Source organism: Grampus griseus (genome assembly GCF_964374135.1).
Source record: "Grampus griseus genome assembly, chromosome: 6".
Taxonomy (NCBI): domain Eukaryota; kingdom Metazoa; phylum Chordata; class Mammalia; order Artiodactyla; family Delphinidae; genus Grampus; species Grampus griseus.
In genome coordinates, this window is record NC_139000.1 from 74,893,762 (window position 1) to 74,906,135 (window position 12,374).

The 12,374-nt window shown below is 43.1% G+C and overlaps 1 protein-coding gene across 1 annotated transcript in view; it reads right to left on the reverse strand.

Annotated features, from left to right (window-relative positions):
- The window catches only part of MOB3B (MOB kinase activator 3B), a 209,376-nt gene that overhangs the window by 154,236 nt on the left and 42,766 nt on the right, over positions 1-12,374 (reverse strand). The window lies entirely within an intron of this gene.

Here is a 12,374-nt window from a genome sequence, read left to right on the forward strand (position 1 = left end):
GAATAAAAACTATACTGAAAGAACCAGTCTCTATGAAAAAAGAAAGGACAGCTTTGGGGAAAAAAAAGAACTAAATAGAATTTTTTTTTTTTTTTTTTTTTTTTTTTTTTTTTTTTTTTGCGGTACACGGGCCTCTCACTGTTGTGGCCTCTCCCGTTGCGGAGCACAGGCTCCAGACACGCAGGCTCAGCGGCCATGGCTCACGGGCCCAGCCGCTCCGCGGCATGTGGGATCTTCCCGGACCGGGGCATGAACCTGCGTCCCCTGCATCGGCAGGCAGACTCTCAGCCACTGCGCCACCAGGGAAGCCCCTAAATAGAATTTTTAAAATGAAAAATACAGTGCTAGGTTGAATGTTAGTTACAGCTAAAAAGAGAACCAGTATCATGGAAGATGGGTCTGAGGAAAGTACTGATAATGTAGTAGAGAGAGAAAAAAAAGAAATAGAAAAATGTGAAAGAGAGGTAATAAGACATGGGGAGTATAAGACATGGAGAGCATTTTATTTGAGAAAATAAAATATCCTTTTAATTGGAGTTCCAGAAAGAAGAAGTAGGATAGGCAATATTAAAAAGATAATGGCTGGGAATTTAATAGAAAAAGTAATACGTGTGATGTTCATTGGAACCATCACAAGTCCCAGGTAGGATTCAAAAGAAACATACACACACAGCTCAGAACCAAAGAGAAAGTCATGAAAGCAGCCAGATAGAAAAAGAGGTTACCAACCTAATAATGGCAATTAGATTACACAGGAGTTTTCATCAGTGACACAGAAGCAAGAAGATACTGGAATAACATACTCGAAGTGGCAAAAGAAAATAAATACCAAACTAATATTCTATAACTAAATTCCTGCTCAAAAATGGGGGTGAGGGCTTCCCTGGTGGCGCAGTGGTTGAGAGTCCGCCTGCCAATGCAGGGGACACGGGTTCGTGCCCCGGTCCGGGAAGATCCCACATGCCGCGGAGCGGCTGGGCCCGTGAGCCATGGCCGCTGAGCCTGCGCATCCGGAGCCTGTGCTCCGCAACGGGAGAGTCCACAACAGTGAGAGGCCCGCGTACCGCAAAAAAAAAAAAAAAAAAAAATGGGGGTGAAATAAAGACATATCTATACAAAGAAAAGAATATCCAATTCACAGAGGCTCCCTGAAAGAAAATATTAAATAATAATAATACATTTCGATTTAAAGTAAATTAAACGAAGAACAAAGTAAGATAAACAATGAGCAAAGAAGATAAAAATAATAATAAATTTATAAACACCCATACTATTTAAATTTTTTAAAGATTAATGGAGGGGAGAAGTTATAAACACCTTGGAACTAAAATATTAGATAGCAATAATATGGAAGTACGGTTACCTTAAAGTATTTTAAGGTCCTTGAGTTGTTTGGTAGAAGAATAGCAATTTTGAAGAATAGAAGTTTTTAAAGCTAAGCATCATATTATAATTTTAGGGGGGATGAGAGTGGGGACGGGGAAGAAGAAATGTAATGTATAACTTCCACAGTAAAAGTGGGGAGGAAAAGGAAAAAAAAGAACACTCATATGAGAGGTGTACAGATACATAAAATCAGAAAGAATTCGCCATGGGCAGATCCTCATTAAAGGAAATTGAAAGACTGTAGTTCAAGCCAAGGAGATTGATCACAGATGAAAGACATATAAAAGAAGCTAGAAGAAGGAACTGAGCGGATACAAGAAGATACAAGCTATAAGATCCCAAGCTATAAGGAAGTTAAGAGGACAGAAAGTGGTCAATATATAGGCCAATCGATACAAGCATTGACTCTATAGAAGAATAAAAGAAGCAATACCTTGTGGGATTTTTAAAAGAAAAGAAATATATAGACTCAAAATATACAAAACAACTAGCATACGAGGGGGCAGAAATGGGAAAGGTGTTGTTCAGAGTACTGATCGCTTTAGATTTTGGTAAGTAAAAGATACAAGCTATAATTACTAGGTTAACCACTAAAAGGATAAAGAACAGATGGTATAATTTTCAAAGTGGTACAGAAAAAAAAAAAAGTGGAGTGAGACAACAAACTCAGTCAACCCAAAAGAAGACTGGAAAAGAGAAAAGAAACATAGAACTTGGGGGACAAACAGAAAGCACAAAAGACTCTGGCAGACATGAATTAAAATATATCAGTAATGACGACAAATGCAAGGCCATTACATTTTCCAGTTAAAAAAATGGTAAATTTGAACAACTCCTGGGGCAGGCGAAGTCACATAAATGAGTAAACAGCAGGTACAGGAAAGCCACAGCTCAAATGAAAGGGTAACTGATACCTCCTCAGGGCAGGGGAGACAACAGAGTATAGTAGGGCCTGCGGTAAACTGGTGAGAGAATATCTGTCTGAAGAAGGCTGTTCTCCCGGATTGCTGCCATGTGAGAATATAGCCCAGTGCTATGTATGTCAACTTTCAAACAAAGCTGGAAATTCTGAGTTTTATGGGAAATCTGATTTTTAAACATAGGCTATTACTTTTTTAACAAAGCAATCCTTGAAAAAAAAAAAAGAATATCCTATTAATTCAGTGAATGGAAGAAAAGGAAATAAAATGAAACAAGCAACCAAGCAAAGAAAAAGCACAATAAATAAAATGAAGAAACAAAAACATAAAACAAAAGAAAAAAAGGGCCACCTCTGGAAGCCTTTGCAGCACAAATGGAAGTGATGGCTTCTACTAAACACCCACTGTGATCCACACCCTGTAATTTCCATCCTGTTCAACCTTATCATTTGGCTGAAGAGACCTAACATTAAAGGATGGGAAAAACACTGAATAATCCAAACATAAAGTACACGGAGCACCAGTGGTGACTGAAAACTCCAAATAATGTCTAGATGTTTATTCCATCAGTTCTGCTTACACCAAGTCTCCTCTGGGGCTTACTGGATACCTGGGCTCATCTATCTGTTAATAAAAATAGTGATGTTAAAAGATACCTGAAAAGATGGAGGAGGAAGCAGAGAAGGGAAAAGAAGAATCAAGGATGTTCACCTTATGTGACTCTGAGTCTGCTATTTGAACCAGTTCTTGGAATGTCAGTTCTTCCCCATGGCCTGTGAGGTAAGGGCCCAAATGTCCAGCGTGGCTTCCAAGGCCTTTCAGACCTGGCTTATTGCAGCCCCTGTCTCCACACCTCTGCCCAGGCTGCTGCCCCTGCCAGGATTCCTGTAGTCTCCCCGTTCACACATCAGACCAAACCCGCTCCCAAGTGAAACATTCTCTAAAGGTTGCTTAAGGTGCCTGATGAAATCCCTGTATGAGGAATACATCGCATGGCTATTTTTTTTTTTTGCAGTACGCGGGCCTCTCACTGCTGTGGCCTCTCCCGTTGCGGAGCACAGGCACCGGACGCGCAGGCTCAGCGGCCATGGCTCACGGGCCCAGCCGCCCCGCGGCATGTGGGATCCTCCCGGACCGGGGCACGAACCCGCGTCCCCTGCATCGGCAGGCGGACTCTCAACCACTGCACCACCAGGGAAGCCCCTCGTGGCTATTTTTAAACTTAGTCGGGCTCTGCAAAAATATGTGGAATGAGACAAAGACAATTGTGTTCATCATAATTCCAGAAGGCCTGAGGGTAAATGCATTGGCCTGATGGGGCTGCTCCCAGCAAGGGATGCCGCTACGGTTGGGACTGGACTCTTTTCCTGGAGGTTCTTGCCTGTGGACAGGCCTCCTGCTGAAGCTGTCTCACCAACCGGAAAGCAGAGCTACAGTGCCTATGGTCTAATCTCTATGGGCTGTACCTAAATATTCTAAGGCTTCAAGAGAATACAGGCCTTCCCTCATGGCGCAGTGGTTAAGAATCCGCCTGCCAATGCAGGGGACACGGGTTCGATCCCTGGTCCGGGAAGATCCCACATGCCACAGAGCAACTAAGCCCGTGCGCCACAACTACTGAGCCTGCGCACCACAACGAAGAGTAGCCCCCGCTCGCTGCAAATAGAGAAAGCCCACGTGCAGCAATGAAGACCCAACGCAGCCAAAAAAAATAGATAGATAGATAGAAATTCACCAAGACCTAAATAAAAAAAAGAGAGAATACAAAAAGAAAAGCATACAAATTAGCAAATGCTTAAGTAAATGTCTATAAATATATGATGCTTACTTGTTAATTTTTAAATCTAATATTCAAAGATACTTTATTCTATATGGTAAATTACATTGTCTCACTTTTTTTTTTTTTTTTTTGCGTTACGCGGGCCTCTCACTGTTGTGGCCTCTCCCGTTGCGGAGCACAGGCTCCGGATGCGCAGGCTCAGCAGCCATGGCTCACGGGCCTAGCCGCTCCGCGGCATGTGGGATCTTCCTGGACCAGGGCACAAACCCGTGTCCCCTGCATCGGCAGGCGGACTCTCAACCACTGCGCCACCAGGGAAGCCCCATTGTCTCACTTTTTAAAAACACGTGAATGCGTAACTCCTGAGAAATCAGAGCAATCATGAATTGAATGAGTTAATTATAGTCAGCTTCAAAAGCCAAATTATAAGAACGCTTTTCATTTCTTGCAGCAGAAACTACACTTAACGTGGGCTGTGGGCAAACGTTGAAATGTTTGGCATGTGTGTGGGCAGAAGAGGACTCAGGGCCTCAGAAAGAAGGCCATGAAGACCTGGTCCCGTGCACAGTTGGAGGGGACGCGGAGGGCTGATGGGACATGAAGCAGGGCAGGGTGCATGGCAGAGGGCTGGTCATGGCTGAGGTGGGTCCCTCCTCTGCCCCCCACCTCTCATGAAATCATTAATAAAACTACAGGCCCAGGAAAATGCTGATTTCCATTGGATTTCTTGCAGAAATGGAACAAGGATAAGGCTCAGAATCCAGGTAGGATTCTGAGTAAAAGTGAGGAGCCTGCATGATTCAGCAGCAGGGGCAGAGAAGGAAAAGGGGGGGCAGAGGAGGGGTGAGGGGGGCAGAGAAGGAAAAGGGGGCCAGAGCAGGGGTGAGGGGGCAGAGAAGGAAAAGAGGGGGCAGAGGAGGGCTGAGGGGGGCAGAGAAGGAAAAGAGGGGGCAGAGGAGGGGTGAGGGGGGCAGAGAAGGAAAAGGGGGGCCAGAGCAGGGGTGAGGGGGCAGAGGAGGGGTGAGGGGGGCAGAGGAGGGGTGAGGCGGGCAGAGAAGGAAAAGGGGGGGCAGAGGAGGGGTGAGACGGGTAGAGAAGGAAAAGGGGGGCCAGAGCAGGGGTGAGGGGGCAGAGAAGGAAAAGAGGGGGCAGAGGAGGGGTGAGGGGGGCAGAGGAGGGGTGAGGGGGGCAGAGAAGGAAAAGGGGGGCCAGAGCAGGGGTGAAGGGCCATGTTGAACTCACAGCACCAGGAACTGGGGTTCAGGCCAAGTTCTCCCTAAGCCTTTGAGGGGCAGGAGTGTTCCAATGAGACATGTTACCTGCATTTCATGATGGATGCTCTTCTGAAAAAGCGCCGCCAGTCAAGATTGTCTGGTGCTAAAGACAGACTGGAAATAAAAGTGATCAGGCGTCCTTCATAAGGGCTCACCTTCAGAGAGTCAAGCTAATGAAGAGAGAAGGGGGAGGGGCTCAACAGCAGAGAAGCTCTTGATCCAACAAGGTCTCCCAGGGCTTCCACGGAGGCCTGCTGCCTACCAGGTGCGGGCTGAGGAGGCGGCCTTCATGTTTCCAGTTAGAATGGACCAATATTAAAACCAAAGTGGAACAAAAAACCTGGGTGGGGCAGGAAACCATAGGAAGTGCATGTTTCTCCCTGTGCAAAGCTGATGGGTGGGAAGCAGAAAACAGAGTAGACTAAAGTCCATTATTGTGAGCTTATTTTTACTTTAAATAAAAAACATAAAGAACTTGGAAACTATTTGCTGTCAGCCTCCAACTTCGAAGCCACTCTAACCCATCCACATTAAAGGGCCACCCTAAAGGCTCCCCTGCAGCAGTCCCAGGAGGATTCCCTTTTGTTTGGTCCAGAGGTTGTTCCTGCTGCATTTCAGGCCTGCCCACCTCCTGAGCCCTGTACCTGCCCTGTGGGCTCGATACCTGCACAAATCAACCCCTATGCCCCCTCCATACATTTCTTCTCTTGCTCTCTCAGAACTCAGGATCCCATGCATCCTGGGGCTTTGTCTGCAGGCACTCATATCCAGGTATTGGGCTCACGAGGGGACCAGCCAGGTGGTCCCCTATCAATACATCCACACAGCCAGGTCCAGGTGCCCACCTTGGAAGGGCTAGCCTGGGACTCTGAGACATACAGTGACAGTGACCATATACCTCAGCCCATGAAAACTTGACTCAGCCTTTAACAACACATGAACCACCCTGGAAAGTCAGCCTTGCTGCTGTTTTTTTGAACAGACCACTCATCCAAGCTGTAGACTGGCATTTTCCATTGCCAGGTGGACAGTTTCAGCGGGATGTCTCGTTGGCATCCAGTCCACATGTTGATAACATGCCAATAACAATAAGGACCATAGTCAATACTCCTATATATCACTTACTCTATATTATTAACTATTGTTAACCATAAAAGTACAAACTCCCTGAGCTGTTATTCAATCCTCTTTACAATAAAAGGGTCCAAAACCTACACTTAATCTGTCCAATCAGTATTTCTTGAGCACCTGCTACATCAGGCTGGGGTGAACAAAACAAACATAATTCTTATCTTAATGGAGCTTATAATCTGGTGAGGGAAAAGCCATTAAACACACACACACACACACACACACACACACACACACACATGATATATAATTACAACTTGTGCTGTGTGCTAAGAATGACAGAGCAAGTGTTACAAGAGAGTACAGTGGGGCAAGGGCTAGTTTAGATGCTGGGCCTAGAACTCTGGTTTCCAAGTCAATGCTCCACTAAGCATCCTGGAAGCAATGAAGAGAAATAATTTCCTGTATCATGGGCAGTCACGTCCCAAAGGAACAGAAGCAGAACTGGATCAAGCATAATTGATGCTAGTCCCGTGGCATCCAAGCATCAGGGTTTCATGTTTGATTATACCTTTCACCTGGCCTTCAAGGTCCCACATTCTGACTCCAACCTAGTTTTCCAGCTTTGTGCCAGTTCTGCAGTTCTAAAGGCGAGGAGTAGAAAGCCAAGTGGGCTAGTGGAAGAGGAGAGTGGTGCTTTTAAGAATATAACAGCAATAAGGAAAACGTAGCACTTGGTCTGTTTGAATTGGAATGAGAGCCAAGGCAGCTTGAGAGTCCTCAGTGTAGGGAGACAATTCTCCATGTTGTTTCTGCAAGTCTGATCCCCAGACTATCTCTTCTGGAATGTTCCCCTTAGCAAACGACCTAGGAAGCTAGAGACAGTGTCCCCCTGCAGATCAGAGGGCACATTTGTTTCCTGATCAGCAGAGTAAAGACAGGGAACAACCCCAGCCCAGAGAAGATCTGTCTACACTCCAGGGTAATAAAGATAATGGCACTGTCTCTGGAGGGGAGGATGGGTGGGTCCCCCTATAAAATTGGGGGTTTCCTAAGTTCGGTGCTGCTGAGCTGGGGAATAGGTCCCTGTGTGCACAGCACCCACCTGGGCCCACATCCGCATCACCCCCATGGGACCTGAGGGGCAAGGGGAACTCATGTGAACAGGAAGTTCACACTGCCTGAGGGACCACGAGTCATCAACTACCTAGATGCTCGTGATCTAGTAGCTCCCCTCTCTAGCCTGCTACTTAGGGACTGCTTGGTCTCTTGACCCTTAGGAGCACGAGTTTGAAGATCTCCACTCTTGTGTTTGCTGTTGATGACTCAACTATTTCCACAGGTTCTCCATGTACATCTTTCTCACTTCGATGCTGTGTATCTTTTCTCTGCCTTATAACGTGGTTTCTGCCAAATCACGGTTTCTGTCTTCGCTAATTTGGTTTGCTTATGGCCTTTTAGGTGCATCCTTTCAGCTTTTACTGCTGTCTGATAATCTTCATTTCCAATATCAAATTTCTGAGGAAAATAACCTATTGTGCCAACCTGTCTCTGATGGGACAGAGATTTTCAAGCCAGGCCAGTCCATAGGTCTGTTAATATGCAAACTGGCTCCCCTTGAGTCAGGGGATGATTATTTATCTGTTGTCTTTCAGCCTCACAACCGCCCTCCTTTACTCTGCTCTGTATCACCCCTGGGGCTGGAAGTCTGCAAATGACTTTCCCAGAGTTCCTTACCAACTGGTTTCCTATTATGTTGTAAACATGGGAGGAGAGGAGGGAGAGCATCAGGTAGAATAAAGACAAAGTCTTCCTGAATTTAGTTCTTACAGCTCGGCTCAACATTCAGCCCAGCAGTTATCAGGGTACCGTGCAAACATGATTTTTTACACAGAGATTCAAGATTGCTGTCACATCTACAGAGAGTTCATAATACACCCACTGAGTGGCACTGACTTAATCACACAGGGCGCTCTTTTGCATACCCAGCAGAACTGCATGACATCGTGGTGGGCACACTGGGGGAAGCCCAGCTTACAGAACGTACGTTTCAAGGCTGCCTGTGTCCGCTTACTCACGCCAGGGTTAGGAGGAGGACTGGCCTAGGGTCGTAGCCATCCTATGGCAGGGGCTCAAAATCATTCCTACTTATTCTGGAAAGACTGGTAACTTGCACAGACTAAAGGGGCGAGCCATGATGTTTCAAACGTCTGGTGGGAATTTCAGAGAATTTTGATTCCCATCTTCATTTTGGAAAATTTAGATGCTGCCACCAGGTTTTCTTTCCAGCCATCTTGGGCGTGTTTTTCAGTTTTTCTCTGCTGTTTCACACTCACATGTATCTTTCTGCCCTAGCACAGCCTTTTGTCAACAGTATTCCCTTTTACTCCTCCTGGTCTGTCCTCCTCTTTCACTTGTGAGTTTCCTCCCTTGTCATTTAAGCTTTCTCAGCTACGCACAGAAACCCAACAGAAGCCTTTTGTGTGTGGGGATTCCCTCCCTCCCAGGCAGTTCTGAAAGCAACAGGTGCCCCTGCAGAGGCTTCGGTTGGACCTTAGACCTATACCCAGCAGCTGCTAATCCTGGGCTCTCACTCTTTTTTAAAAGCAGTAAAATGGACTTCTGTCAAAACCAAGTGTGCTGGAGGCTAACTCTCTCATCTGGAACTTAAGCCACTCTTGCCTTGAAATTTTCCAAAAACACTAAACTCATTTCTCTCACCACAGGAGGAGAGAAAGACTATGCCGCTGGTACAGAACACTGCTTACGTTGGAGGTGGCATGGATTTCCCTAATCAGCAGATACATGCAAAGTGCATGTGTGGGTGGGGTGGGAGTTGGAGGGTTCTTTGCAGGGTGCCAGAGCTGCAGGTAAAAGCATACATTTCCCTAGCTGGGAACAGGCCCTGGAGAGGGAACAACGCCACACCAGATGAGAATCTATTTCCCCTTTGTCCATGAAGGCATTAAGGCTCAATATCATAAGAGTAATGTCCACCTGTAAAAGAATACACAAACTAGATTCTCTATACTATCAACACAGATGTATCTCCAAAACAATCATGAAAATTTAAAAATATATATAAAACTTGATTTTATGTTGTTTATGGACTCATTCATATATACAGTAAAAGTAAAAAAAAAAAAAAAAAAATGCAGGGGATCGATGCTTACCAAGTGCAAGAGTTGCTACTCTGGAGAGGAGTAATAAAGAATGGGGGTGCAGTTTTAGATGTATCTGTAATCGTTCATTTCTTTAATAAAAAGAGAGATCTAAGCTTTTGCAGCAAACTGTTTACGTCTGTAGATGTAGGCTCTGTGCATTTAGGTGTGTACCATATTATTTTCTGCATATTTCAGTTTGTTTGAAATATTTCAAGACATAAATAATTAAAACATGAGAAACGAGGATTGTACAGTGGCATTCCCCAAATTACACACCTCCCGTTACGCTCTGGAAGATGAGACTGATAGAGAAAGTCATGAAATCACATTCACTGAAATGTAATAGAGAACAAAAGACAGAAGTAGGCACACATCTGTTTCAAAAATTATTTAGGATCCACAGATTCAATGCAATCCCTATCAAACTACCAATGGCATTCTTCACAGAATTAGAACAAAAAATTTTACAATTTGTATGGAAAGACAAAAGACACCGAATAGCAAAGCAATCTTGAGAAAGAAAAACAAAGTTGGAGGAATCAGGCTCCCTGACTTCAAACTATACCACAAAGCTACAGTAATCAAGACAGTATGGCACTGAAACAAAAACAGAAATATAGATCAATGGTACAGGATAGAATGCCCAGAGATAAACCCATGCACATATGGGCACCTAATTTACGACAAAGGAGGCAAGAACTTACAATGGAGAAAAGACAGCCTCTTCAATAGTGGTGCTGGGAAAACTGGACAGCTACATGTAGAAGAATGAAATTAGAACACTACCTAACACCATACACAAAACTAAACTCCAAATGGATTAAAGACTTAAATGTAAGACCAGATACTATAAAAATCTTAGAGGAAAATATAAGAAAAACACTCTTTGACATAAATCACAGCAAGATCTTTTTTGACCCACCTCCTAGAGTAACGGAAATAAAAACAAAAATAAACAAATGGAGCATTTTTATCATAAATGGGTGTTGAATTTTGTCAAAAGCTTTTTCTGCCTCTATTGAGATGATCACATGATTTTTATTCCTTAATTTATTAATGTGGTGTATCACATTGATTGATTTGCATATATTGAAGAATCCTTGCATACTTGGGATAAATCCCACTTGATTATGGTGTATGATCCTTTTAATGTGTTGTTGGATTCTGTTTGCTAGTATTTTGTTCAGGATTTTTGCATCTATGTTCATTGGTGATATTGGTCTATAATTTTCTTTTTTTGTGATATCTTTTTTTGGTTTTGGTATCAGGGTGATGGTGGCTTCATAGAATGAATTTGGGAGTGTTTCTCCCTCTGCAAATTTTTGGAAGAGTCTGAGAAGGATTGGTGTTAACTCTTCTCTAAATGTTTGATAGAATTCGCCTGTGAAGCCATCTTGTCATGGACTTCTGTCTATTGGTAGATTTTTAATTATAGTTTCAATTTCATTAGTTGTGATAGATCTGTTTATATTTTATAATTCTTCCTGGTTCAGTCTTGGAAAATTCTACCTTTCCAAGAATTTGTCCATTTCTTTGTGGTTGTCCATTTTATTGGCATATAGTTGTTTGTAGCAGTCTCTTATAATCCTTTGTGTTTCTGCAGTGTCAGTTGTGATTCCTCCTTTTTCATTTCTAATTTTATTGATTTGCATCCTCTCCCATCTTTTCTTGAGGAGTCTGGCTAAGTGTTTACCAATTTTGTTTATCTTCTCAAAGAACCAGCTTTTAGTTTTATTGATCTTTGCTATTGTTTTCTTCATTTCTATTTCATTTATTTCTGCCCTGATTTTTATGATTTCTTTCCTTCTATTGACTTTGGGTTTTCTTTGTTTTTCTTTCTCTAGTTGTTTTAAGTATAGGGTTAGATTGTTTATTTGAGATTTTTCTTGTTTCTTGAGGTGAGACTGAATTGCTATAAGCTTCCCTCTTAGAACTGCTTTTGCTGGGAACTGCGTCCCATAGGTCTTGGGTTGTCCTGTTTTCATTGTCATTTGTTTCTATGTATTTTTTTACTTCTTCTTTGATTTCTTCAGTGATCTCTTGATTATTTAGTAGCGCACTGTTTAATCTCCAAGTATTTGTGTTTTTTACAGTTTTTTTCCTGTAATTGATTTCCAATCTCACAGCACTGTGGTCAGAAAAGATGCTTGATACAATTTCAATTTTCTTAAATTTACCAAGGTTTGATTTGTGACCCAAGATGTGTTCTATCCTGGAGATGTTCCATGTGCACTTGAGAACAAAGTGTAATCTGCTGTTTTTGGATGGAATGTCCTATAAATATCAATTAAATCTATCTGGTCTATTGGGTCATTTAAAGCTTGTGTTTCCTTATTTATTTTCTGCTTGGATGATCTGTCCATTGGTGTAAGTGGGGTGTTCAGGTCCCCTACTATTATTGTGTTACTGTCAGTTTCTCCTTTCATGGCTGTTTGCATTTGCCTTATGTAGTGAGGTGCTCCTATGTTGGGTGCATAAACATTTATAATTGTTATATCTTCTTCTTGGATTTATCCTTTGATCACTATGTAGTGTCTCTCCTTATCTCTTGTAACAGGCTTTATTTTAAAGTCTATTTTATGGAGCTCAATATTAAAAAAACAAACAACCCAATTAAAAAATGGGCAGAAGACCTAAATAGACATTTCACCAAGGAAGACATACAGATGGCCAATAGGCACATGAAAAGATGCTCAACATCACTAATTATTAGAGAAATGCAAATCAAAATTACAATGAGGTATCACCTCACACAGGTCAGAATGGCCATTATCAAAAA